A 27,895-nucleotide genomic window follows, 5' to 3' on the forward strand; every position below is an offset into this window, starting at 1 on the left:
GAATGACATTCAGTCGAATGGACATTCGATCGAAGTCCGTCCAGTTATTTGGTTTCGCCGATGACATTGATATCATGGCACGTAACTTTGAGAGGATGGAGGAAGCCTACATCAGACTGAAAAGCGAAGCTAAACGGATTGGACTAGTCATCAACACGTCGAAGACGAAGTACATGATAGGAAGAGGCTCAAGAGAGGTCAATGTAAGCCACCCACCACGAGTTTCTATCGGTGGTGACGAAATCGAGGTGGTTGAAGAATTCGTGTACTTGGGCTCACTGGTGACCGCCGATAACGATACCAGCAGAGAAATTCGGAGGCGCATAGTGGCTGGAAATCGTACGTACTTTGGAATCCGCAAGACGCTCCGATCGAATAGAGTTCGCCGCCGTACCAAACTGACTATCTACAAAACGCTTATAAGACCGGTAGTTCTCTACGGACACGAGACCTGGACGATGCTCGTGGAGGACCAACGCGCACTGGGAGTTTTTGAAAGGAACGTGTTGCGTACCATCTATGGTGGGGTGCAGATGGCAAACGGTATGTGGAGGAGGCGAATGAACCACAAGTTGCATCAGCTGTTGGGAGAACCATCCATCGTTCACACTGCGAAAATCGGAAGGCTGCGGTGGGCCGGGCACGTAGCCAGAATGTCGGACAGTAATCCGGTGAAAATGGTTCTCGACAACGATCCGACGGGAACAAGAAGGCGAAGTGCACAGCGGGCAAGGTGGATCGATCAGGTGGAGGACGATTTGCGGACCCTCCGCAGACTGCGTGGTTGGCGAAGTGCAGCCATGGACCGAGCTGATTGGAGAAGACTTTTATGTGCAGCACAGGCCACTCCGGCCTTAGTCTGATAATAAAAAATTAATGACATTTGGTCAAATGACATTTCTTCGAAAGGACGTTTAGTCGAAGAGACATTTGTTCGAATGGACATTTATCGAACATAAAGTGCATCAGAGGTTTTCATCTTTGTTTCACTCAATATTGATACAATAAATAGTTTAGTATAAAATTTACAAAGTTGATATCGAAAAATCATTAAAAATGAACTGTTTACTGTAGTTTCATAAATATTACGTCAATTGTGCTAAAAGTATGTTGTTTTGTTTTTATCACAATAAAAACAAACTACTGCAATAATAGGACGCAGTAGCCTATCGTTGCGATATTTTTTGAAGATCAGTCCTATAGAGAAAGAGATGTTTTCGTGCAGTGCCCTATTGTTGCGATATTGCCTGTATTTCTTATTGAGAGCGATACCACAACAATAAGATTTTGGCACCACCGCAATAATTAATCAAAAATGTTGATTTTTCATTATTTTGAAGGGATTTTTGCCAAACAAAAGGTGTTTTAGTGGTTAATTCGAAGAGTTTTAGCGGATCGACGATTATTTTTGATGCTTGTATTTACATAATAGACTATTTTAACATTACCGCAACATTAGGACATTCCACAAAAATAGGACGTGTTATCCTACTGGCAACTAACGTCCATCCGTACTTCTTTCGTCTTTAAAAACTTAATTTCGCTCAAACGACCATATAACGTAATGTTTCTCCATCCAAGTGTCAATCAACGAAACAATCATTCGACAAAATGCAGGTCTGCCGTAATCTGGCAAAGTGACGTATACGCCATTTTCCAAAAATGGTGTTAACGAGTAGTACTCATCGTACTCTTTAACAGTCACTTTTTCAGATTACGGCAGAGGTGGTATAGATTCATCGTAGTTGGTTAAAAAGGTTCGCCAAAGTCAATATTCTGTCGGAAATATTTACCGTTTTCTTATTATTTATTCTTTTTGTGAACCCATCATTCTTTGGTAAATAATGGAGCATTAAATATGTGTCTTTTTGAAACACCGCAATGAATCATTTAGTTTTAAATTATTATTGAATAATGTTTCTTTCTGTCAAATATCCGTTTGACAAAATGTAGCAAGTACTGATTGGGGTTTAATCACCGTGGAAACTTACGGTGTCTGACTGAACAGCTAGGAGGTTGCCAGCTAGTAGCGTCAGATGATGGCTGAAGTGTAGTAAGCCGAAATTGCTGCGTTGATTTATTTTTCACCGAAAAAAGCCAATCAAAGCAACAAGAAATGTAGCAAGATTTTTCATTCAAAAATCTGTTTTCGACTAAATGTCAATTTGACCAAATCTCGCGTAACTTTTCGAAAGGACCTAAGTAAATTTTTTTTCATGAATTAATTTGAATAGCGCAATCAACAGAACAACATGAAAGCTATTGATTGCTGTATTCAAATCAATTCATGAAAAAAATGTTACTTAGGTCCTTTTGAAAAGTTAAGCGAGAAATGTCCATTCGATCAAATGTACGAAGATTTTATTTTCTAAAATCTGCTTTCGACAAAATGTCCAATTAACGTAGTGTGCTTTCGACAAAACGTCATTCGACCAAATGTCCTACATCTCTAGTATACTAAAATTCATTAGATTCACCTACGATCAATCTATACCTTCTGGAAAAAATAGATTTAGTCGAATGGCATTTGATTTAAATGTCTATTCGACTAAATGTTCCTTCGCTTAATGTCCTTTTGACTAAATGTCCATTCGACAAAATGTCATTAGTCTAAACGTCATTCGTCGAACTGTCCCAAAGCCGCTTTTGAGCGTGTACAACATCATTTCTGTCTTCCTACTCATACAAGATTTGTACTGGCATTTAATCAGCTTTAAGGCTCCCCCAGCCCTAAGCGATTTCATCGCCAAGATTCTATCGTTGGGTCGCTGCAGACAATGTTCCATTTACGCTTCCATGGCAACGGCGACCGGATCACAGTCGCCAAGCGATAGAAGAAGAACGGTACAATCGAACCCACAAAATCAATCACCAGCATCGTGAAAACCACAACCATCCCAAGTAGCACACATGTTCCACATAGGTTACTGAAACTTAAATATGACTAGATTTAGTCACAATAAAGTTGCTGCAACCATTTTTATCCGACTTGTGCTGCTCGGGATCTGTTTCCAATCATAAACCATCGCAGGAAACCGAATTTACTACATAACGGCAACAAAATTCATCGCAGAACACCGACGATCGGCTGTCGATGATGGATCAGTCCGTCATATCTTCCCCAGCTCGTCGACGAGATAATTGCAACAAACCAGAAATAGAAAATCTAACTCGGAGCAAAAGCGTGAAACGACAAATGGATATATCAACATCTGAAGCCACTAACCCGTAAACTAGTGTACTTCTGATGATGACCCCATCAAGAACAAGGACACGATAACGGAAGAACTAAGGAACAAAACTGAAGACAACTGTAGCTATATGGAACATGAACATGCCAACAGAATACACCTACACCACCAATGACCCTGACCTGTGATGTTCCGGAGCAATCCGATGAGCCTCAGGTGGCCATCGATGTGTGGTCTGGTCAGCCCGCATCATCGGACAAGTATTCGCTGATTTATTTTAACCACCAGACAACCTACTGTTACAAATTACTAACCCAACCAGATTGTCAGAAACAACCTTTAATAAGCCCAACCCCTCCAATCATGGAAGTCGAAACACGAAGTGCATTGGGTAGACCAGAATAACAGTCACCTTAGTATACCTGTTAGGAGATCTTCTGGAGGAGCTCTCAAAACCATCTCTTATTCTAGGTAACCTGAACGCTCCCCCTTTCGGCTTGGGGAAGCAGGTCTACTCAGTCATCATCCGAAGCGGAAAAAGAGTTGTATCCATTCTAGAATTGACCGTACAACATGATATGGTAGTGCTTACCAACGATTCGCTCGCTTTAACCTTGTGTCATAAGCATCTCAGGCTCTAGATGTGTCCCTCTGTACTGCTCAAAATCCAAAAGTCAACTATTCTGGTGAGGACCACTTTCCAATTCTAGTTGATATTCCAAAGAGTCAAAGCGAACCAAAACGCTGATCTAGATGGTTGTTTCAGAAGGCCAACTGGAACTATTCGAACATCTCCCAAGTAGATCTCTTCGCCAGACATCGAGCTTTCAGTAACCGAATTTACGGATAGGATCGTTCCAGCGACAGAAGCCAGTATTCCAAAGACATCGGGGGTTATAGTACCAAATGCACTACCAGGAAGTAGAAACAGCTGCAAAACAAAGGCGTATGAAACTTTGAGCTCTTCGTTTTTTCAGCGACGACGTAAGGCAGAAACTTTGAAATAGTTATAGGAAGCTCAACTATGTTAAAAATTTGTATGCGATGCCAAATAGAATAGAGAGATTCATCCACGATTACCATATGAACAGCAACATTCCACCAGTATGCAATAACCGTAGAGTTCCAATAACAGACAGTACAACATGTATTAGTGGAATGCAGAGGTCACGAACAACAAAGAAGGAACAACGCAATAAACGGGTCGCTTTCAAAAATACTTGCCTATAATGCCGATAAGGAGAGACAATTTTTAAGTGAATTATTAAAATAATAATATATTAATAATAATTAAAAACAGGTAATGTATCATTTGTATAAACAATAATTGGTCAGACACGAGTGCCACTTTAGTGGTAAAGTTTCACTGATAAAGTATAATAATAATTAAAATTATTAATTCTCAAAAATGCATCTTTGACCTCTCTAATATGCTTTTTAAATAGCATTTTATAATAGGAGGAAATAAAAAAACTTGTTTCCAGGTATTTGCTTAAGTTCTTAAGTAGTTCAACAGATTTAATTTATGGTCTTTTATTTGTACCATTGAAAGACATATTTCATGTGTGGCACCATGAAATCCATGTACTCTGTCAAAAAAAATCGAGAATCTTTCCCACCTTAAATGATCCTTCGTCGGACCAACCATCACGTTTGGTCCCTAGCTTCTTGCTCATGCTATTGGCGTGTATGTGAAAATAAACCCACGGAAAGATTGATTTGCAAGTCGTGATTTCTCCTACGCATGCTATTGACCTACTTAGCCTCTACCCTTGTGGTCAAGTGTGCTATTATCTTTGGAGCTTTTTGTTCGTCGCTTTTGATTTGTATTTTTTGCATCACAAGATAAAACTATCGGCTTGAGTGGGTTCGTGGAACAATAGAATAGTGCTCAGTATGTTTCGGAGGAATGTCTTTTTTTTGTCAATATCGCATTGACGTCATTTGATAAATAATATGAGAGCAATTGTGTGATTTTGTCAGAGCAAAACTTTTGTTCTCTTTCATCAAGGCTTTTGTTTCTGGTAAATGTAAACATTTCTGTTGAAGCTGCCAAACGGAATTAAAATGATTCTTTGTCCAATTGTCTATTTTTAAATAATATGAATGGCATTCATGACAATACAAATAATAGAAGTTATTCAGTCAAAAAAAATCTCTAATTATTGATGTGTTACTCTTCCAAGAATTGTGTGGATTTAAATCATTGCATAGTTCCTCGCTCGATTTCAGAGAACCTCAGGAACCTGCACACATTGTATATGGAGTTTAACTGCTTCGGTTGCGATTTACATTTAAAGAAAAATCACCTACGCCTTCTCAACGACCAGAAGAAGTTGGAACCAAACGAGAACCCTTTTCCATCAAACTGCCAAATTTATGTCCCTCGCGATAATCGAAGCGATAATTCCGCTTCGATTTCCCCGCCCCAACCGGAATCGAAATCATGTTCGAATGGAAGGTAACACGCCGAGCGGAGACGAAGTGTCTCCGACACGTTGTTTGACTTTTTTTTTTGGACGAAATAAATCGCTACGAATGTTCATCTCGTACCCGCACGGTATCCGATCCAAACGCCCACCTTGAGCGCCAATGCGAGAATTATTCATGGAAACCGTAAATTCCATGATGGTGCCGATTATGCGATGAGACAAGGAGATCTATTATCGGATCGGCACGGAAAAGGACAATCGCAAAATCGATGACGTCAAATTACTAAATCATCGTTAATCAAAGATGCAGCAGATTAGTATTTGGTCAGCAGATAACTTTATTGAACAGCATTCATTCAGCGTAAATATTCGAGAAAGTGTACTTTCTTATAACAATCCAAAAGATTCTTGAGAAAGTTCATCTTCTGAAAGTTATGTTAGTTTAATGATAACTTTCAGCCGACACTGATGGACTACAATAAGTAAGCGTGAATACAATTTGATTTTTTTTTTGGGCTGAAGTTTGTTACAAAAACGGGAACGGGACATTTTACCCGGTTGATTTGTTACTTTAGTTTCTCGCCTACGAATGCACTCCCTTTTTATATCATGTTAGGAGAGTACCCCAAATAAAATATGGGTTTGGACCAAGCTGTTTTTAACACTATATTGATAGCAGAAAAAGTGAAGACTACACACTGGAAGATGAATAACTGTTTTTTTTATAATATATATTCTCTCGACCAATTTTTGTTATCTATCGCCTTTTTCATCTACTGCAGCGGTTCTCAACCTGGGGTACATGTACCCCTGGTGGTACCTTCGCCGAGCCCAGGGGGTACCTCGAACAAAATGCTTAATGGCGGATGAATAACAATTTTTATCAAAACTTATTGATAAAGTTTTGACAATTTAGTATTTTTTTATTTCTAAACTTTGTCTTGTACATAATATGCATGGTGATCAGTAAATCATGGCCTATTGAATCCTGACCTCCACAACCAGTACAATGGATGAAGGGCTGTGAGACAAAACAACAAAAAGGGAAAACCTCGAATGAACAAATTTTGAAAAATTTCTATGCGATCTACCAGGCCAAAACAGAATGAAATCTAGAGTCTACAGATTTGAAAGCCCCTATTTGAGAGACATGAAGACTTTTTCCTGGAAAGCTCAGTTGCTTCGTTGCAAGAAAATTGGAAGCATCCTTTTACGCTTCTCGGAAGCCTCCTTTCAAGTGACCCGTAAGCCTCATTTTAAGAGGTTCGAAAACTTTCTTTAAGAGTCCCGGAAGACAAGCTTTTTCTATAAACTTTTTTTTCTGCTTTTTCTTTCAAAAGGCTCGAAGCCTTCCTTTGAAATGCTCGGAATTCTTTTCTCAAGAGGAGGCCATTCAAGATACTTCCGCCTTTTTTTAAGGCCCAGAAGACTACCTAGTTGCACAAATCTTACTGCTTTGGTTGCCCGAGCACTTATGTGACTCGAATTGGTACTATATGAGTTACAGAAACTCGTGCATGACAAGTGTGCTACTCGGGACTTTTTAAAAAGCTCGAAAGTCTCCTTTCAAGAGGCTTAAAAGCCTCCTTTCAACAGGCTTGAAAGCCTTCTTTTAAAAGGCTCGGACGACTCTTTTAAAAAGGCTCAGAAGCCTCCTTTTGAGTGGTTCGCAAGCCTCCCTCTAGGATGCTTGGATTTTTTCCTTCAAGAAGCTTGGAAGCGTCCACTCAAGATACTCCAATGCCTCATTTCAAGTGGCTGAAAAGCCACCATTCAAGAGGCTCGGAAGGCTCAAAAGTGTTTATTCAAAATACTCCGAAGCCTCCTTTCAGGGGGCTCAAAAGCCGCCATTCAATAGGCTCGGAAGACTCCAAGACCAAGATGATTGGAATTCTTTTTTTAAGAAGCTTGGATGCGTATTTTCAAGAGGCTCAGATGCGTCCTTTCAAGATACTCAGAACTCTCCTCTCGAGTGACTCGGAAGCCTTCCATAAAAAAGCTCGTAAGGTCTTTCAAGAAGCTCGGAAGCCTTCTTTTAAGATGCTCGGAAGCCTTTTTTCAAGAGGCTCGGAAGCATCCTTTCAAAAGGCTCGAAAGCCTCATTTCAAGAGGTTCGGCAGCCTCCTTTCAAAAGGCTCGAAAGCCTCCTATCAAAAGGCTCGAAAGCCTCCTATCAAGAGGCTCGAAAGCCTCCTTTCAAGAGGCTCGAAAGCCTCCTTTCAAGAGGCTCGAAAGCCTCCTTTCAAGAGGCTCGAAAGCCTGCTTTCAAAAAGCTTGAAAGCCTCATTTCAAGAGGCTCGGAAACCTACTTTCAAGACGCTCGGAAGCCTCCCTTGATGGGGTTTAGAAGCCTTCTTTCGAGAGGCTCGGAACCCTCTCTTCAAAGGGCTCGTTATTCTTTTTTCAAGCAGCTCAGAGGCTTCCTTTCAAGACGCTTTGGAATTCTTTTTTTAAGAAGCTTGGATGCGTATTTTCAAGAGGCTCAGATGCGTCCATTCAAGATACTCAGAACCCTCCTTTCGAGTGACTCGGAAGCCTTCCATAAAATGGCTCGTAAGGTCTTTCAAGAAGCTCGGAAGCCTCCTTTCAAGAGGCTCGGAAACCTCTTTTCAAGAGGCGCGGAAGTTACCTTTCAAGAGACTCGGAAGTCTTTTTTCAAGAGGCTCGGAAGCCTCCTTTCAAGAGGCTAGGAAGCCTCCTTTCAAGAGGCTAGGAAGCCTCCTTTCAAGTGGCTCGGAAGCCTCCTTTCAAGAGGCTCGGAAGCCTCCTTTCAAGAGGCTCGGAAGCCTTTTTCAAGAGGCTCGGAAGCCTCCATTCGTCAGGCTCTGAAGCCTTCTTTCAAGAGGCGCGGAAGCCTCCTTTAAGAGGCGCGGAAGCCTCCTTTAAGAGCCGCGGAAGCCACCTTTCAAGAGGCTCGGAAGCCTTTTTTCAAGAGGTTCGGAAGCCTCCTTTCAAAAGGTTTGGAAGCCTCATTTCAAAAGGTTCGGAAGCCTCCTTTCAAAAGGCTCGAAAGCCTCATTTCAAGAAGCTCGGAAGCGGACTTTCAAGACGCTCGGAAGCCTCCTTTCAACATGCTTGGAAGCCTTCAATAGTCAAAACAGTCCTTACAGTCAGTCCCTCGATGTAAGAACTTAATTTTAATTGGAAAGTTAAAAAAAATGAAAATTTCAGGAAAGTTTATGGAGAGCCATATATTCCGTTAGTTTTCAGGTCCATTTTTCATATACTTGAAGAGTTACGATTATTTTCATTTACAGCAAAAAATCATAGGGGGTACCTCAATTAATACAAAAGTTCAAAGGGGTACCTCTCAAGAAAAAGGTTGAGAACCGCTGATCTACTGCAAACTCATGGTTGGTTCCAGTGTAACATCCTCCTCTAATTCCTAACCAGCTCGGTGGTCCCAAGGGTTTTACTGCGGTCTATTTATAGCGTTCTTATTCGCCGTTTATGTTATCTTTCCATAGCAATGCGTTTATATGAAGTCATCGAATTACAAAAGGCGAAAAAAACAGCCGACATACACCACAAAACAAACGAAAAAAAGAGTAACGGATGAGATACACCCGCCCGGTTATCATCTTCAACCCGTCGTCGTCGAGCATTCCTCCGCCTGTCGATTTGGTCCAGTTCCATCAAGTGGTAGTGAGGCAGGAAAAATCTTATCATTCTGCCCATGGTGTTCCGTTGTGTCGTTCCTGGTTCGGATGGTGCGGTGGTAGGCCTTCTTGACGAGTCATCCGGAATTCTCGCCAGTTTGTACAACAGTCGAACACGATGACTGACGGGGGCGACGACTATGACTCCAGTCGGGCTCGCTCGCTAGCTACTGCTGCCTATACTGGCCATCAATTTCCGTACGTGCGTGAAGCCCGCCCACTTTTGCGGAACGGGGAGAAAAATCCTTGTCATTTCTGCTAGACTGCTTCTGGCTGCCTATTTTTTTCTGATCAAAATTGAGCATACAATTTGTGTATACGTGCATGCACTCGAGCGATAGGGAGAAGATATTTTTTCGTCATATGAATTTAAGGTACTATAAAAAGGGTAAAGTGGGACGGAGCCTTCCTTTAAGACCAGTTATGCTTGAATTATGATTATTAGGGGTTTGAAATGGAGTAAGAACATGCAATATTATATTCGTTGGTATTCAGATAGTGTAAATAAATGGTGAGATCAAAAACTTCAGAAAGTTTTATTTATCATTACTTTAAAAAGCAGTTGTAAAAGTTGAAGTTAAGTGCGGTAAGTGCGCTTATAATTCATTTATTTAGTTTACTTCTGAACAAACAGCACTGAAACAACAATTCGAAGCCACAATACACGGTTCAAAGCCTTATCTCTCCATCCTCGGTTATGCACCAGACTCACCAAATCATTTTCACGTAGAGATTTTCTTGAAACTCTATGTACCAGCATATGACAGCTTTTCAAACAATTGAGTATAGTGTCGTGGAAAAATAACATCCACAGATTTTGTAATAGTGCATATTAGGGTGGCTCAAAAAACACTTTTTCAAACATTTTGATGGGCCACCCTCTTATTCGGTTCTATTTGATGCCCTGATGCTCTGGACAAAATTTCAGCCAAATCGGTCAACGATTGGGCGGTGCTAAACTCGTCGGAAGTTTATATGGAAAAATATATGCAGAAACATTCAAAAACAGTGATTTGCAGTTGGACGGTATAATTTACGATCAAGAACAATGACACTCATTCAGTTCTTGTAGAATTAAATACAGAATGTAATGCTGAAAACCGCGAGAAGATTAGAGTTTATTAGGCAAAGATATTAGCATTTTACTGGAGTGTTGTAGGAGTGAATTTATTTCTTTTCAAAGGTAAAAGAAACGAAATTTGCTCAAACCCCACTACAGAGAAATGCTAATAACTTAGCCGGGCAAACTCTAATCTTCTCGCGGTTTTCTGCATTACATTCTGTATTAAATTCTTCAAGATCTGGATGAGTATCAGAGTTCTTCTTCCTAAGTTGTGCCGTCCAACTGCAATTCACTGTTTTTGGATGTTTCTGCATACATTTTTCCATATAAACTTCCAACGAGTTTAGCACCGCCCAAACGTTGACCGATTTGGCTGAAATTTTGTCCAGAGCATCAGGGCATTAAATAGAACCGAATAAGAGGGCGGCCCATGAAAAAAATTGAAAAAAGTTTTTCCCATACTAATTTGAGCCACCCTAGTGCATATACTAGGTGGGATGTTATGCCAATAAGAGGAAGAGAGAGCATATACTAGGTATACAAAAAAGGGACAGAGGGGTAGGGGTGTTAAAAAATTTCAAAAAGTTATAGACGTCTTATTTGAATCACCCCTAAATATAAGATTCTATCAAAACCTGTTTGAAAATAGGGCATATGCGAAATTGCTAGATTATTAAACAAATATTGCACAAGACCTAACTATTTTGTATATGCATAGTTTTGATACAGATTTTAGTTTACACAGAATTGCAAGTAATTCTTACATAGGGGAACGGTTTGACACTTCATCTCATAGTTCCCATTTCCATCCCATCAAAAACAAAGCAATGAAAAGGTATTTGCTTTGTTATTTAATTTTGTGATTTTTCCAGCAGTGAGCATGCATGTTAGCAAAAAGAAGTGACAAGATTTGTGCTCTATTTCTCTGTTTTGCGATGAGATGAATATATGTTCAGTGAGATGAAAAATGGAACACTTCCTCTTTGTAGTTTGGGTGATCAACTTCACAAAAATGCCATGAAAAGAGTATTGCAAAGAGAGAGAGACTATCAATCTATTTTTAAATAGTTACCGACCTAGTGGCGAGCAAATATGAACATTTATGACAACCATCATCGTCTGAATCATTATCAATCCTTATCGGTTTCAATCAACGGAACCTGTTTTCACTCACTTCGGTTCGCGTTCGCTCTAATTTCGAATTAGATTTTCCGGAATTGCTGTTGACACAACATCTGTCATTGGGTGGACATCTGTCTGATATCCAACTGAGATAGTTGGAAAACGTGTAACAGCGAACGGAAATTCGGTGCGTCATCACGAACGAAATAGAAAATCGATACTGAAAAATTTGTACTTCCATCTAAATATAGATTCAACTGATGCAGATAAATTCATGCTTTGTTTGGCGTTTTTTTTTATACGCGAAGCAATATCCTGGACGACACATCGACTTCAAGGTCATTCGAAACGCAAGGAATCATTTGCAAGCACTCATTTCACATTGAGCAATATGTATGACCGTATGACATTCCTTATCGTTGAAAAAATGTGACGATAAGCAGCGGCTGACCGATACTTTTCGCTTTCTTCATTATTGAAAAAGCTCCATAATAATTAAAAATAGATCCCTTTGGCCTTCGGGGAATAGACTTGCGGCATTAGCGATCTCTATTCGACGGGTTCAGCAATCTAAAAAATTATTGTTCTTTTTTTCTCTCCGACATCCTTCTGATGGAGTTGATGACACCGGACGACGATGCTGACGGCCAACACGGGAACATGAAGTTAGGAAGGAAAATGGGGGGCAATGCACCTCCTGAATTTTTTCTCTCACATCAAAATATTGAAAATTTAACAACACATAAAGATATAAATAAGCAGCAAAGAACAAATAAACATTTAATATTCGATTAAATTGGATTGAACTTTATATACTGGTGCAAGTTGAGTTAATTTCGAATTAAAATAATAGAAATTTTGTTGATTGGCATGCTCCAAATATCTACGAGAAAATACATTTGAAATTACAAAATTTAGATTTTTTTTAAGTTTAAATTTCCAGTGATTTTATCAACAAAAATCATTGGTAATTTTACATTGTTTATTAACAAATTTAGACAGGTGTGGAAAATGTTGCACCAACAAAAATGCAATCGTTGTAGTTGGTGAAAAGTAATAGTTAGTAATGCATTGGTGCGTTTTAGTCAATTCTACCCCGCAAGTGGTGTCAGTCGTACAACTTCAATGAGGCTGCAAAAAGAAGTCTTATGCTCGTTCGAATTTTGTGGATCGTGGACGTGGTTTGATGTCTCTTAAAGTTGACGACAACGAGCCTTCATCATCACAACGGTATACCTACTACATGTCAGAGATGAGTGAGCGTGAAGAAAATTTTGTGAGAAGGCCGAGTGAATTCTTTATGTGTGTGAGATGAACGGTAAAACAGGATAAAAAGTGTTGCCAAATGTATTGCCCATTATCGCATACTCTTTTAATTTCCATTTTATCGTACTCGTGACTTACTTACTTTTGGGTTCTGTACACCTCCGGTGGCGCAAAAGGCCGACTTGAAAGTTTTCCATCCAGAGTGAGGCCAAATTTTTTTTTAATTTTAAAATCGGAGATCTTAAGAGGGGTTATAGGTAAAAGCGGATCGTCACAGAAATTTATATCTTCTCTTATATATAAAAATGAAATGGTCTGTGTTCGTATCCCCATAACTCGAAAACGGCTGGATGTATTTTTTTCATTTCTTCAGCAGAATCATTCCTTATAATTTCCGACGGGTTTATATAATATTTCCTAATGTAAAAATTACGAGTAAAGTTGAGCAAATCATGAAAAACTAAAATTGTGATTCCTATGCGAACTTTGCATGGGCAGTTCGGAATGCACATTCTCGCCTACTATGCAGGACAACGTCTGCCGGGTCAATTGGCCAAACAGACGATCCTATTAAGGATAGGATCGAGCGAGTTGCGATGCGACATTTGTCGATGAGTACAATATTAACTGCTCAAAGTAGGAGTGAGTAATGAAGAATACAATGGATAGAAATTGCAAGCAAACGACAAGTGTGAAGCGAACAGAATTTTGAATATTTTTTTAGCAGAGGGCATAATGTTTTAATAAGGCCGTTACAAATAGCAGCAGGGACTATGTCCTCCACGAGCATCGTCCAGGTCTCGTGTCCGTAGAGAACTACCGGTCTTATAAGCGTTTTGTAGATTGTCAGTTTGGTACGGCGGCGAACTCTATTCGATCGAAGCGTCTTGCGGAGTCCAAAGTACGTACGATTTCCAGCCACTATGCGTCTCCGAATTTCTCTGCTGGTATCGTTATCGGCGGTCACCAGTGAGCCCAAGTACACGAATTCTTCAACCACCTCGATTTCGTCACCACCGATGGAAACTCGTGGTGGGTGGCTCACATTGACCTCTCTTGAGCCTCTTCCTATCATGTACTTCGTCTTCGACGTGTTGATGACTAGTCCAATCCGTTTAGCTTCGCTTTTCAGTCTGATGTAGGCTTCATCCATCCTCTCAAAGTTACGTGCCATGATATCAATGTCGTCAGCGAAACCAAATAACTGGACGGACTTCGTGAAAATCGTACCACTCGTGTCAATTCCTGCCCTTCGTATTACTCCTTCCAAAGCGATGTTGAATAGCAGACACGAAAGACCATCACCTTGCCGTAACCCTCTGCGGGTTTCGAAGGGACTCGAGAATGCCCCTGAAACTCGAACTACGCACATCACCCGATCCATCGTCGCCTTGATCAACCGTGTCAGTTTATACAGAAATCCGTGTTCGTGCATTGGATGCCATAGCTGGTCCCGATCGATTGTATCATATGCGGCTTTGAAGTCGATGAATAGATGATGCGTGGGCACGTTGTATTCGCGGCATTTCTGCAGTACTTGGCGAATAACGAACACCTGGTCCACGGTGGAGCGATCGCCCATAAAACCCGCCTGGTACTGCCCCACGAACTCCCTTGCAATTGTCGACTAGTCGACGGCATAAAATTTGGGAGAGTACCTTGTAGGCGGCGTTCAGCAATGTGATTGCGCGGTAGTTGCTTCAATCCAGCTTATCGCCCTATTTGTAGATGGGACACACGACACCTTCCATCCACTCCTGCGGCAAAATCTCCTCCTCCCAAATCTTGCTCACCTCAGTGTTTAAATAGCTCTCCTGGTAGTTGGTCAACCCCAGCGGCTTTGTTGTTCTTCAGCCGGCCAATCTCCTCCTGGATTTTCTGGAGATCCGGAGCCGGTAAAATTATGTCCTGCGTGCGTTCTCCCAGGTCCATCACCATACCGCCATCTTCGTCTGCCACATCGCCATTCAGGTGTTCTTCGTAGTGCTGCCGCCACCTTTGGATCACCTCACGCTCGTTCGTAAGAAGGTTCCCGTTTATGTCAGGCTGTGGCACGTGGCCCTTACGTGAACAGTTCAACTTCTCATAGAACTTTCGTGTGTTATTAGCACGGTACAGTTGCTCCGTCTCTTCATGGTCACGATCGATTCCGAATCATAACAAGCCATGAATTTTTTTTTTATCAAATTTGAATACAAGTGCAAAATCAGAATCGGATAGCCAGCTCATACAAAGAAGTGACTGTTGATTTTCGCTTTGTTTTCGCACGTTTTGTGCTGGGGATCGCACAGCTGTGTAGAACAAGTTAAAATAGGATAAGACGGTATAATATGCCTCCCACCTAAGGCAACTTCTTGATAACTTTTTAATTTTTAACGCAATTTATGCAAACTATGTGTTATTTGGTAGTCCAGGAAGTCGCAAATGCATTGCACGTGAGTAATTATATAAAAATATTACAGATAATACGTAATAAAGCTTTTCTGAAAAGTCGTGAAAAATGGATTTCAAAAAGCGCCTGAGAAATACGCCCCACCTCAACCAAAGACGTTTCATAGCCTTTTATTAGTATTTTATCAGTCCCATAATAAAAAGGTTACAAATCCTTATGTGCTTGACATTGAAAAACCAACATAAGTCCATTTAAGCAGGTTTACATTTTATTAGTTTTCATATAATTTGGAAGCAACTGCTGCAAGCTCGCTGCGCTTGTGTCCAGTTGGTAAGGTCATATCGTCCTGCCTACACTAGGGCGTTATTCCGGGGAAACGTCTATTTCTAAAGAAGAAAAAACATCCACCAGTGCCTTATTCCGGGTGAACGCCTATTGTCTTATTCCGTGCAAATGCCTACTTTTAAAGAAACAATCACATCCACCATCCAGATGGAAACACATTAATCATTGCTTTTAACTGGGCAAACCATGATTCCGATGAAGGATAACAATTATCATTGCTATATACAGGCATACCTCGATGCAAAAAAGTCCATATAATCAAATTTTCCATATAATCGAAGCAAAAAAAAATCTCAAAATGTTTTTTAAACTATGAAAATACAACAATAAAAGGAAATATCTTTTTAATGCCTTACAATGTAATCCGCACGTTTGGGCCCATTTTATGATGATTCAGAAAATTTTGAATTTTTATAAGATCGTATACGTTTCTCAGTCGCTAGTTTGCACACCGTTCTAAGATTGCGTTGGTAATGAAGACTTTTTTAACCAGTTCATTGATTTGGTAGCAGGGCTTGGATGAATGAGGCAATGAAGATGAGGACCGATGCTTCAGCACCAGATATACTCCCGAGGAAGGTAGCTTCACGAGAGAACAGTTTCAAAGTGCTTAGTGAAGAATGCTTCCTCGCTCCATACCCAAGTAACAATTTTCATGCCTGTTAGATTTATTTAATTCTTATAGCGGATTTATGAAAGCAGTCACCATGGCTAGTTGCTCAGATTTATTGGCGATCTTATTGCTATCAATAAACCTCTAATAAATCTGTTCGAAAAGCTTCAAACGTCAAATGCCGACTGGTCTTGTTAGCAGCTCTACGGTTGTAACGAAGAGCATAATAAGTCCAATTTTCAAAGCTCGATCAAAGCCATAATTTTGGGTCGTAATGTGGTCAAATGAATAACCCCAATAAGAATATTTACATTGCAAAAAGTTTATAATGGTGTTTAATTCTGATCGAAATCTATGATGGCCATATTGGAAATGAAGAGCCATCTTCAAGTCAGTGAAATTTATCACTGGAATTCATGATTAGACGGTATTTTCGCCGCAAAAGACACGTTTTTGGTAAAGGATATAAAAAACAAACATATTTGAGTGTAATATTAATTAATTTAGTGAAGATTTACGTTATTGATGTTATAATAATTTTTAATTCATTGCCCAAAACTATATTATTTTGCGGGCGCGTATGGCTCAATCTCATTTTTGCACTAGCTTTTACCATGAAATCGAGTGCGCACCTCATTTCCATGAAAGTACATTGGAAAAAAAACTTGAAAAAGTATTATTTTGTAGTCATCCTCATCATGATTTTCATCTACACTTTAGTTTGTTTTTATTTGTATGCAAGATTTTGTTTCTCTTTTTTCAAAGCAAATTTTTGACAACTGCCGCAGCCAAATTCCCTTTTTTGCGGGCGGCTTGAAACGGATTTTTGTATACTCTTATAAAAGGCTTATAGTGGTAATCTAGAGAGGGCCATTTGGACATATCTTACTCTTATAGTGGTCATCAGAAGGTAATCATGTAGTAATGGGTTTTATTGTCAGTTCTTGTAATTCTATCTTGAAAACCATTTCTAGAGCGGAATAAAACTTGAAATGTTACTTGGGTATGGCACTGCCCAAGTAACAATTTTCATGCCTGTTAGATTTATTTAATTCTTATAGCGGATTTATGAAAGCAGTCACCATGGCTAGTTGCTCAGATTTATTGGCGATCTTATTGCTATCAATAAACCTCTAATAAATCTGTTCAAAAAGCTTCAAACGTCAAATGCCGACTGGTCTTGTTAGCAGCTCTACGGTTGTAACGAAGAGCATAATAAGTCCAATTTTCAAAACTTGATCAAAGTCATAATTTTGGGTCGTAATGTGGTCAAATGAATAACCCCAATAAGAATATTTACATTGCAAAGGGTTTATAACGGTGTTTAATAAAAGCAACATTCTTCTGATCGAAATCTATGATGGCCATATTGGAAATGGAGAGCCATCTTCAAGTCAGTGAAATTTATCACTGGAATTTATGATTAGACGGTATTTTCGCCGCAAAAGACACGTTTTTGGTAAAGGATATAAAAAACAAACATATTTGAGTGTAATATTAATTAATTTAGTGAAGATTTACGTTATTGATGTTATAATAATTTTAAATTCATTGCCCCAAAAATATTATTTTGCGGGCGCGTAGTGCTTAATCTCATTTTTGCACTAGCTTTCACCATGAAATCGAGCGCGCACCTCATTTCCATGAAAGTACATTAGAAAAAAAAACTTGAAAAAGCATTATTTTTTAGTCGTCCTCATCATGATTTTCATCTACACTTTAGTTTGTTTTTATTTGTATGCAAGATTTTGTTTCTCTTTTTCAAAGCAAATTTTGACAACTGCCGCAGCCAAATTCCCTTTTTTGCGGGCGGCTTGAAACGGATTTTTGTATACTCTTATAAAAGGCTTATAGTGGTAATCTAGAGAGGGCCATTTGGACATATCTTACTCTTATAGTGGTCATCAGAAGGTAATCATGTAGTAATGGGTTTTATTGTCAGTTCTTGTAATTCTATCTTGAAAACCATTTCTAGAGCGGAATAAAACTTGAAATGTTACTTGGGTGCTGTACGAAACAGCTAGAGAGTGAAATCGAGCACCCGCTAGTGTAGAGAATATTTAACTCTCGTACCTCACTTATACTGAGTCACGCATTTCTGTTGGAATGAATGTGTAAAAGAGAGGTATATAATGCATTCTCTCTCTTTCTCGCTAATATGGTTTTGTATCTACACAACACTCACTCGCATCTGAAACACTGCCGATGAACGAAGGAAGCATCCTCATTTCACGCTGCCCTACTGAACGATGCCTCCTCGGCACTACTCGGCTTGTGACGATGCCACGTTCAAAACTCCCCACTTTCAATGTATAAAACGAATGCTTTGTATTTGCCTCTTCCCTTGTTCGTGCAGCCAGCAGCACGTCATCGAGCGCACATCAATCGGTGCACCGAAATTAAAACCTCACTGTGGGCTAAAAACGAAGCATTCATTCGTTTTTGAACGAATTTTCCAAGGCCTGTTTGGTAGGCTCAGTCGTGTGTGACAATTTGCGGAGCCACAATTCTCAAGTATGCTCATCCGGACATTTGACGTTGCACAATGGTCCGATTCAGTTATTTAGCAGGAAAAAACTATTTTCCTCCGTTTTCGTTCTATTTAGACACTCGGTATCTTCAGTGAAGTTGTTTATAATAAAATATTGCTTCTTCGGACTAAAAGTTCGATAGGGTGGTCCTTATCGTTTCTCAAAACTGAAATTCAACTTTTTTATTTCGGATTTATTGTGGATGACCTCTTCAGAAAACTTGCAGTAAACATTATTTGATGCAACTTTGCCGAAGACACCTTGTGTCTAGCACATAAGTTGAGTTCAGTAAATGAAATTTTCGATTTTAACCTAGGGCGGCCCCAAAAAAATCAGTTTTTCTAATCTAACTTTTTTGTTTTGAGTTTTACGAGAATGCGGTCTTCAGAAGAAATGAAGAGCAAGTGATGGTGCATATTTTTGCTAAACACATCATGTTTATAAGTCTTACCATTTAAAAGTTATATGCAATTTATACCAAATAACTATGCAATCTCAAAACGCTTATATCTCATGGAGATGGTTCGATTATTTTTTTTGAAGGTGTTATCTGAAAGGGCACATATATAGTAACTTTTACTGCAAAAATTACGGGAACGTATTTTTTTTTAAATTGAATAAATCAACTTTGAAAATTTCTTCGAAAAAAATAAAATTTACTAGTATTTCACTATATAGGGGAAATGACGGCTTTGGCAGGTTTTGTTCTATTATTGGCAGGGGGGTTTTCTATAACCAATTACGCTCAAATTTGGCATAAACATTCTTTGCATATCAAATAATATTGTGGCCAAATTTCATAAAATTTGCTCAACAAAAACCCCCCTGACAATAATAGAACAAAACCTGCCAAAGCCGTCATTCCCCCTATTAAAATTATGAGTAAATTACCTTCGGCAAAAGTTCAAATTTAAACTAAAAATACATATCCGATTATTATTATTTAATCAGACTAAGGCCGAAGTGGCCTGTGCAGTATACAAGAGTCTTCTCCATTCGGCTCGGTCCATGGCTACACGTCGCCAGCCACGCAGTCTACGGAGTCATCTTCCACCTGATCGATCCACCTTGCCCGCTGCGCACCTCGACTTCTTGTGCCCGTCGGATCGTTGTCGAGAACCATTTTCACCGGGTTACTGTCTGACATTCTGGCTACGTGCCCGGCCCACCGCAGTCGTCCGATTTTCGCGGTGTGAACGATGGATGGTTCTCCCAGAAGCTCATGCAACTCGTGGTTCATTCGCCTCCTCCACGTACCGTCCGCCATCTGCACCACATCATAGATGGTACGCAGCACTTTCCTTTCGAAAAATCCAATACAAAACTTTTATTAACAATGTAAAATAAAAACCCTAATTGATCCAACTTGCAATAATATTGCCATTCCCGTTCATTGCAGAAAAAAAAATGATACACCTCTTTTAGCAATCGAAGTAAACACTAAATGTACGGAAAGCTATATGCTTCAAAAACAAACTTTATCTAGAAGCACTGGCACTTATCCATTATCGTTTTGATCGCAGCAAATTGAACCCGACGGAGATTTTTTCCCATTGTCTCCTATTGGAAATTGGCCGGATCGGACTATGGGCTCTGATGTTATGGCCTAAATACTTTATATGTAAAAAACGCCTACAAACAATCACTCTTGTCTAACACTTTTAAACCGATCCGCTTACAACAAGTTGCGGTTGATGGGGATTCTTACAATTAATTTAAATGCATGTAAATAAGGATTCTCATTCGGCTGTCAGTGACATTTTTTACCAGTGTTAATTGCATCCACACCTGCAAAGTGGATATCAAGGTTTATATTTTGGACTATGTACCTGTGTGCTTTTATTATTGGCAGTCAATTTCTAACTGAACAACGGAATGAAGAACTGGACACCGTAACCAGAAGTCACGGTTTTAATGATTGGAAAATCTAACAGAGCATATTCTTGATTATATTGTCGCAATTGAATTCTTCCTATCAATGTAAATTCATCATTAAATTGAAATAATTCTTGCTGCTTGCATCATTTGTAATCTTCTTTAAACAGCATTAATAACTGCTAACTTACGTTCCCGATGTTCAATTCCTCTGCCTGCCTTTACAAATCAGTATAATGCGCAAGCTTTGCGCTGATCGAGCTTAGCTTAGCTTAGCTTAGACTGACTGTACATATCAATGGTTGCTACTCCGTGATTGATCAGAACTGGTGCAAATTGCACTACGATCCAAGTGAATAGTGGTTGGGATTTACCAACTATTCTCGAAGTGCACGTTTCAGCAGCTCGAAAATGTTGATCAATAACGGCGCCGGCCAAGTCCTTACAGTCAGTTGGGAAAGGGAGGGAATGTGAGTGTGTGGTAATTGTTGCTACTAGAGACCGAGAATACCTCTGCATCTCCACAATTACCACGGGAAGGAAGTAGTGTTAGTTGGGTGGGGTAATCAGTAACATAGATCGGGATTCACCATGGAAAGTGATGTGACCTATGCAACCTACACAGCAGTATAAGCATTTCCTTAACTTGTTCAATTGTTCATTCTTCGCGAGAATAAACAATCAATCGCTCAAAGTGAGCGATTGTTAATTTGAATTTCGGATTAGGCGCCCGCGTCATCATTTCTTTAACGTAAAAAGTAAAAAATAAACGGGATTAAAATTGAATTTAATTGATAGTAATCAGAAAGCTAATGTCATTCAGCAACCCTTATTTTATCTCTGAGGTTAAATAAGAATGTAAATTTACGTTCATTTTACATGCCGTTTATTTTGCATTACTTTCGCGCGCGTGTGTGTGTCGCTTGCCGTGACCAGTATACCGTAATCAGGATCTCACTGGAATTAATCCTGATGTGCCGGTTGGCACTCGTGTTGGGCTTGTGCGCTTTGAGCGGCACACGGTCGCTTCCCAGTCTACATTAAATCGCACATGGTGCAATACAAGAGGCTAAATTGGAGACGATATACATACATGTTGTGGAGAAGTACCCCTATTGCCTGCTCTTCAGCATCCTACACGACACCATATACGTTCATGTGTTGATTGGGTTTGATAGGGCCTGCTTATAGACACATGCAGCTTTTTGTAGAGGTTTAACAGAGCCCACTGTCAAACCCCACCACATCCTAGGCAGGCCCCCTAACTCGCAGTGGCCATGGGGAGGGGTCGTCAAGCCCTTGGACATAGTCCCTGCTGCCCCATGCGCAAGCTTTGCGCTGATCGAACATAAATACCGGGATATTCGATACCTTTTTTTTGAAAGTCTTTTTGTAGATTTTCGCGGCATCGACAGTGGGGGAAAATAGTAATCTCTCACCAGGCCTTTTTTTCTTTCCCGCAAAATAATTTCTCGGCGAAAATATGCATGTGAGTGAGCATCTTCTGCTCGTGAGTATAAGTGAGCATTACGATCGCTGGTAGCAGTCATTAAAAAAAAACTCTTTCAGTTTCTTGGACATACTGCTAAAAGATTTGCTGGATGGTAATGTATCATCCGTTTTTCTACACTCAATTTCACGCACCAAAAGCAAAAAAAGGTTGGAAGTAAAGGTCTAACAGCTAAATACGGCAATCTCATCTCTTGCTTCCCATACTGTTAGACTGACAAGCCGGTTCACGTTTTCTTGTATCAGAGATCACCTAAAATACGTTTTATCTCTCCCCACATATTTGTAAGGACGTGGCCGTGGCTTTTGTTGATGAATGAAATACACAATTACAATGAAAGTTGCAATGTAAAAAGGGTTAATCAATCTAAGCAGCGGACCATATGATTTAGTATGCGCTTTCATATATAGCTTCGAAAACATGCCATACTGGCCCTAATTTGCCAAAGGCCAAAGAGTGTTATGTTAAAAGCCTTCTTTATTCAGGGATATTCATTTTCATTTTCTGGGATATGTATATCGGGAAGTATCATTTGATCTGAATGATCTACACAATACCCCTTTCTCACATCCTCCCCCTTTAAAAATGACCTACCCACATCCGCTAAAATTGTTTCATTAGGACAGACAATATTTGCTACAAATTTGGTTCAAATCGGTCATGGGGTTCAAGACTTACATTGAGTTGATCGTTTGCTAAACAATACCGTCCCTCTTTTCCAAAGAGCATTCCTAACCACACTATCGTCGTCTCTTTAACATGAAGAATGTGTGTTCCAAGTTTGGTTGAAATCGACCAAGGTGTTCAAAAGTTACACTGAGCTGATCGATACCTTAAAATATTCCTCCCCCCAAACCCTTCCCCCTTTCCAAAGAGCATCCCAAACCAACAATCGTCGTCTCCTTAAGATAAAGAATTTGTGTTCCAAATTTGAAATCTGTCAAGGGGTTCAGAAGTTACACTGAGTTTATCAATAACTAAGCAATACCCCTCCCCCCACACCCTCCTCCTTTTCCAAAGAGCATGCCTAATCCCTATCGTCGTCTTATTAAGATATAGAATGTATGTTCCAAATTTGGTTGAAATCGGTCAATGGGTTAAGATGCTATGCTGGAACATACATACAAATATACATACAAACATACAAACATTGAGTTTTATGTATAACCACTGAGAAAACTTAGTGAGTGTTCCAGTGCAAGTTTTGCGTACAGTATGCTAGCGTCGCTCCAGAATGTTGAGCAAACAAACATTGAAAGTTACATCAAAACTGTTACTTTTTGTACTTTGCAAATATTTTCATTATGTAATACACCCGATTCTTTTTTTACACGGGGGATATGTTCCGTGTAAAAAGTTTTCAGTTCAAAATCTGAAAATCCGTGTAAAAAAAGTTTTATGATTGCTCGACGAATCATGCAAAATGGAGCAACTTTGCAAAAATTTTGTATGGGATTTTTTTGCACGGCCGTGTAAAGAAAATCCGTATAAAAACAGAATCGGGTGTACAAAAATAATTCCACATTCACATAGTATGATGGTTTTACAAATATTTGCAGGTACCAACTGGTTTCGACCCTTAGTTAGTTTTAGTTTTTTAGAAATCAAAGGGGGTCGTTTTGGTCAGATGGGGCGCATTATACCGCCTTACCCTACATCATCAGAACCAGTGCTCCCCGCGTTTGAAGCTTTTTAAAAGAAATTTATCATGAGGTACAGCCTCCCGAATCAGTTCTTTATCATGACAGCTTGCGAAAAAAGTCTCTCCCGGTATGTGACATATCGTTTATGTTTACAGAGATGATGAGAGAGAGATGTTTCATTGTTTTTTGGATTCAATCCTTGCTTGGGACTGCGGAATTGAAATCTCAGGAAATATAGTGCAGAAAGTTTCTTGTCACCACTTCTACTCTGCTTGCTAAAAAAAAATGTTTATATATATAAAATAAAGTAGCAATTATGTGTTGCCAGAAATAAGAAGCTACTGTATTGCTTTTCAATACTTTAATCTATATGAAATACAAAATATATTTGTTGCTAAAACTAGCAGTTTCTTTCAAAAGATAGTCGTTTTAGTATATGAAATGTCAATGAAATCTTTCTATCAGGTTCCCGATTTTCTTTTGCAATTTTGTTTTAGCTGCTTTCTCAATCTATTTTTAAAAGAACATTTCTCGCTATTATTTCAAATTAAATCTAGAGAAAACTTATCATTGAATAACATTTTACAAACACTGACATCACTTCCCTGCATCCACAATCGCCATCTCACAGATACGCACACTTCTCTCGTTTCGCTCATACTGCTGAGAGCAAACATCTATCTCTGCTGGCTGGATCTCATCCTCACTGCCACCCACCAGCCAGCAGCAGCTGCAGCTGGAGTTTCGTGTATAATATTATCAACGCAAAACTCTTCAGTTTACTCGCGTAGTCGTTGGCCTGTGCTCGCCGACCACACGGTGGTTGGTCTTCGCAGCCTGTCAGTCGGTTGGTCTGGGTTGACACTCTCGGGTCAGTCCTTCTGCCACTGTGGCTCTGGTCACTGGTTCTTCCGCGTGACGCGTATCGTACCTCACCGGGAAAGAAAGGTGGTCTGCTAAGGTGAACCTGCACATAAAATCTTTTCGTTGGACCTTCATCTCGTGCTTTGTCGTAGCGTAGGGAATTACACGTGCTTGCAGTGTTCCATGGGGACGCATGGTACTACGTACTACGAGTACCTCCGCTACCAATACCGTTGCGTGCGTACCCTCCAAAGGACCTCCTGGCGGGGGGCGTTTATTTGATTTTAGCGTAAAACTTCTGATTCTTTCTTTGTGTTTCTTCGGTGGCTCGTGCTAGTGGGGTGGCTGTGAACCGCACAAGTGAGAAAGTGCAATTTTTCTCGGCGATTTGTGAAAATTTGCAAAGAACCCTCGATGTTCGCGGAGCGATCTCCATCTGCGTCAGTCCTGGAGGAACTTGGACGGAGCTGGGGTGACACTTACCAGAAGAAATAGTTTGAAAGTTATGCTAGCTTTCTTGTGTCTCTTTTGGTGACTATCGTTTTTGCTGAGATAGAAACGTAAAAGTAGTTGGAGATGATGGTGGTAAGTTTTGGTTGCAATTGGACGGTCAGAAAGCTCTTCAGCGGTGGTTTGGAAATTGTTTTGTATGCGAGCTTATTGGTTATGAGTGAAACGAGTTTCGAGATGCGATTGAAGATTCCAACTCAAGTGCAGTTTAATAATACAATAAATCTTTAAATCTATTTCCAGTTCGACCAGGATTCCAGACGAAGTGACACACATACAAACAGTGAAGCCATAAAAAAGGATTTATTGCAAAAATATATCGGTGGTAGATACGTTTGAGTCCAGAAAATTCAATGCCAGCCAGAGAATATAAATTATCCTAACCGTTACGTAACGAATTTTAACTAGAATCAAGAAGATTAAGTGCGGGGTTAGGCAGGGGAAAATGAAAGAAATGAAAGCAAAAAAGTGTATTTATTGTGCCACGGTGAAGCAATGAAACCCGAGTGTTGGCTCTAAGAAGCAAAGCTGCGACGAAGAAAGTGCAAAGTGTGAGAGAGTGTGACACAGTGTTAAAAAATTCATTCCAATTTGGTGAACTGATAATTAAAAGAAAATTAACGAGTGCTACGCTGTGCGGTAGTTCGGGCAAGGAAAAAGCTTTCAAGAAAAAGGAAAATAAATTCACGGAAGAAATTGCGGGTATTGTGCATGGAAATAGCGAAATCCAGAGTCGGTTGAGCACGAATTGAGTTCGGTTCGTTCTCCTATGCATTGCGGTGGTATCTCCGGAGTTGTAGCTGTTGCTGCCGTGTCAGTTCTGACTCTCGACGACGACGGTGTAAAATTCTTGGAAAATGTGCAGTTTCCTCTTATGCAACGCTGGTGAAGCCATTGTACATAGGAGAAGAGACTTTTCTGAGAGGTAAGTCGGTGGTGAGTGGTGGTGGTTTTGGTTTCTTCTATTTTGGCTGTAGATCGTTTAGCATTTTCTTTTATGCTGGAGCGTGAGATGGGCGGTAAATGATGCCGTTGAATGGGTTGGGTGAGGATGAAATTAAAGCAGGACAACATTGTTTCGAAATTGAAATTCAAGCCATAGCATTTTCATTACAAAGGAACTTTATTCAACGGCGCTGCTTGGGTTGGAATTTACACTCAGACTTCATGCTTTTGTATTATACGAAATGAAACGAAATATTCGTGGGAGAAAATTCACTTCCTGTTTTCTGGTGCAGACTTATGTTTACGGAAATAAGATCATTAAAACAATCGTGTTTTGTTTCATTAACCTTAATATAAAATTGTATGATAAACTGCTTTTCAAGGTGAGGCGAATTTTGTAGCTTACTATTTTGGATAGAATTGCTCGAATGGTGGGTGCAGTTGACCTCCAGAAACGTCAAACCAGAGACTAACCCGCAGGCATGCTGGCGGCCATTACCGCTCGCGGAAAACTGGATACCATTTGGTCGAATATGGATTTCATTTGACATTCCATTAGCGTGCTGGGTGGATCGATCAAGTGGAACAAGATCTAAAAGACGTTGTACGTTTTCGAAAATGTGACGCAGGTGCGGCCCTGCTTGAAGGGACGTCGGAGGACCAAAAGTAAATTAAGTTTGCTTTGTTGTAAAATCATCTCAAAGCAGCGCTTATCCAATCGTAAAATATTAATGGAATCGATAAATTTGAGCTAATTCTAGGACATTAAACCTCTACTCTTTCTTAGAACCCAAAATCCATAATACGCTGCCGAAAAAATAAAATCCTTTGATTTACATCCTCTCATTAGGAGCAGAATGCCAAAATAAACTGCTAATATAAACAGTACACTCGATGTTATTAAAGGCAAACAAAGAACACAAGACCTCGGAAGCGGTGGCAGCTTTCGACGGCGAACGAAATGGCTAACGAGCACCGGAAGCACAAGGGCGACGTGTGTGAGTGCTTCGTATCTCACTATGTATTGGAACATTTCTGCCGGGCAACCAACATCCTCCCTCGTTGCTAAATCTTGACGACGATGTCGGGCGAGTCGACTACGTTCTGGATTGGGAAAACAAGCAGAGCATATGGAAGAGGCGAAAGAAAAATCCTCAAAACAAGAATAATTGAATTATAATTGAAATCACTAGCTGGAAGCGTGCTTGCGTGATCGTATATAGTACTGGATGCAGCAATCGTTCAGTGGTGGGTTCTCTGCAGTCAGTCGGTTTGCTTACCGACATTACATTCCCAAAATGTGACGTTGTCACTTCACAGCTTAGTTTTCATGGAAAGCACTTTTTTTTCGAAATCGCGACCTCCTTTACGACCCAAGTGACCCACGGTCCACTGAATATGTCATGTGAAATCAAGAACAAACACCAGCTTCGATTTACGAGGTTGCGTGTCTGATAAAGCTAAGCTCAAATCGTCCCCAATGTTAAATCTATCTCTTGCTTTCGTCTTTATCTGGGAGATGTGTTGAAAATCCACTCTTACATAGCTTTGTATAGCAGCAAACGGTATTGGAATCTTCAAACCCATTCTGTATGTCCATTTTTTTTCAATATTTCGTTTATTTTGGAAGCTCAATTGCCGTGAAGCTTGACGGAGCCGAAATCAAGTTTAACAATTAATTTCTTAATTCTTATACATAGTGTTAGTTTTGGGGAACCGAAAGACTCGCGGTTTGGTCGAGGTTAGGGAATACAATAATACAGTAGGAAAGGACGGGAATTTAGGGTGATTAAGTAATTACGATGCTGATGTTCACATAGTTGACATTCTTGGCGATGTTTCACATCTGTAACGGGACAAACAAACATTTTATTAGGAGACAACAATGAGAGGAAGACATACGAAAGGGGTTAACCACAGACATTGAAATGGAC

Source organism: Armigeres subalbatus, chromosome 2 (assembly GCF_024139115.2).
Source record: "Armigeres subalbatus isolate Guangzhou_Male chromosome 2, GZ_Asu_2, whole genome shotgun sequence".
In the NCBI taxonomy this organism is placed as follows: domain Eukaryota; kingdom Metazoa; phylum Arthropoda; class Insecta; order Diptera; family Culicidae; genus Armigeres; species Armigeres subalbatus.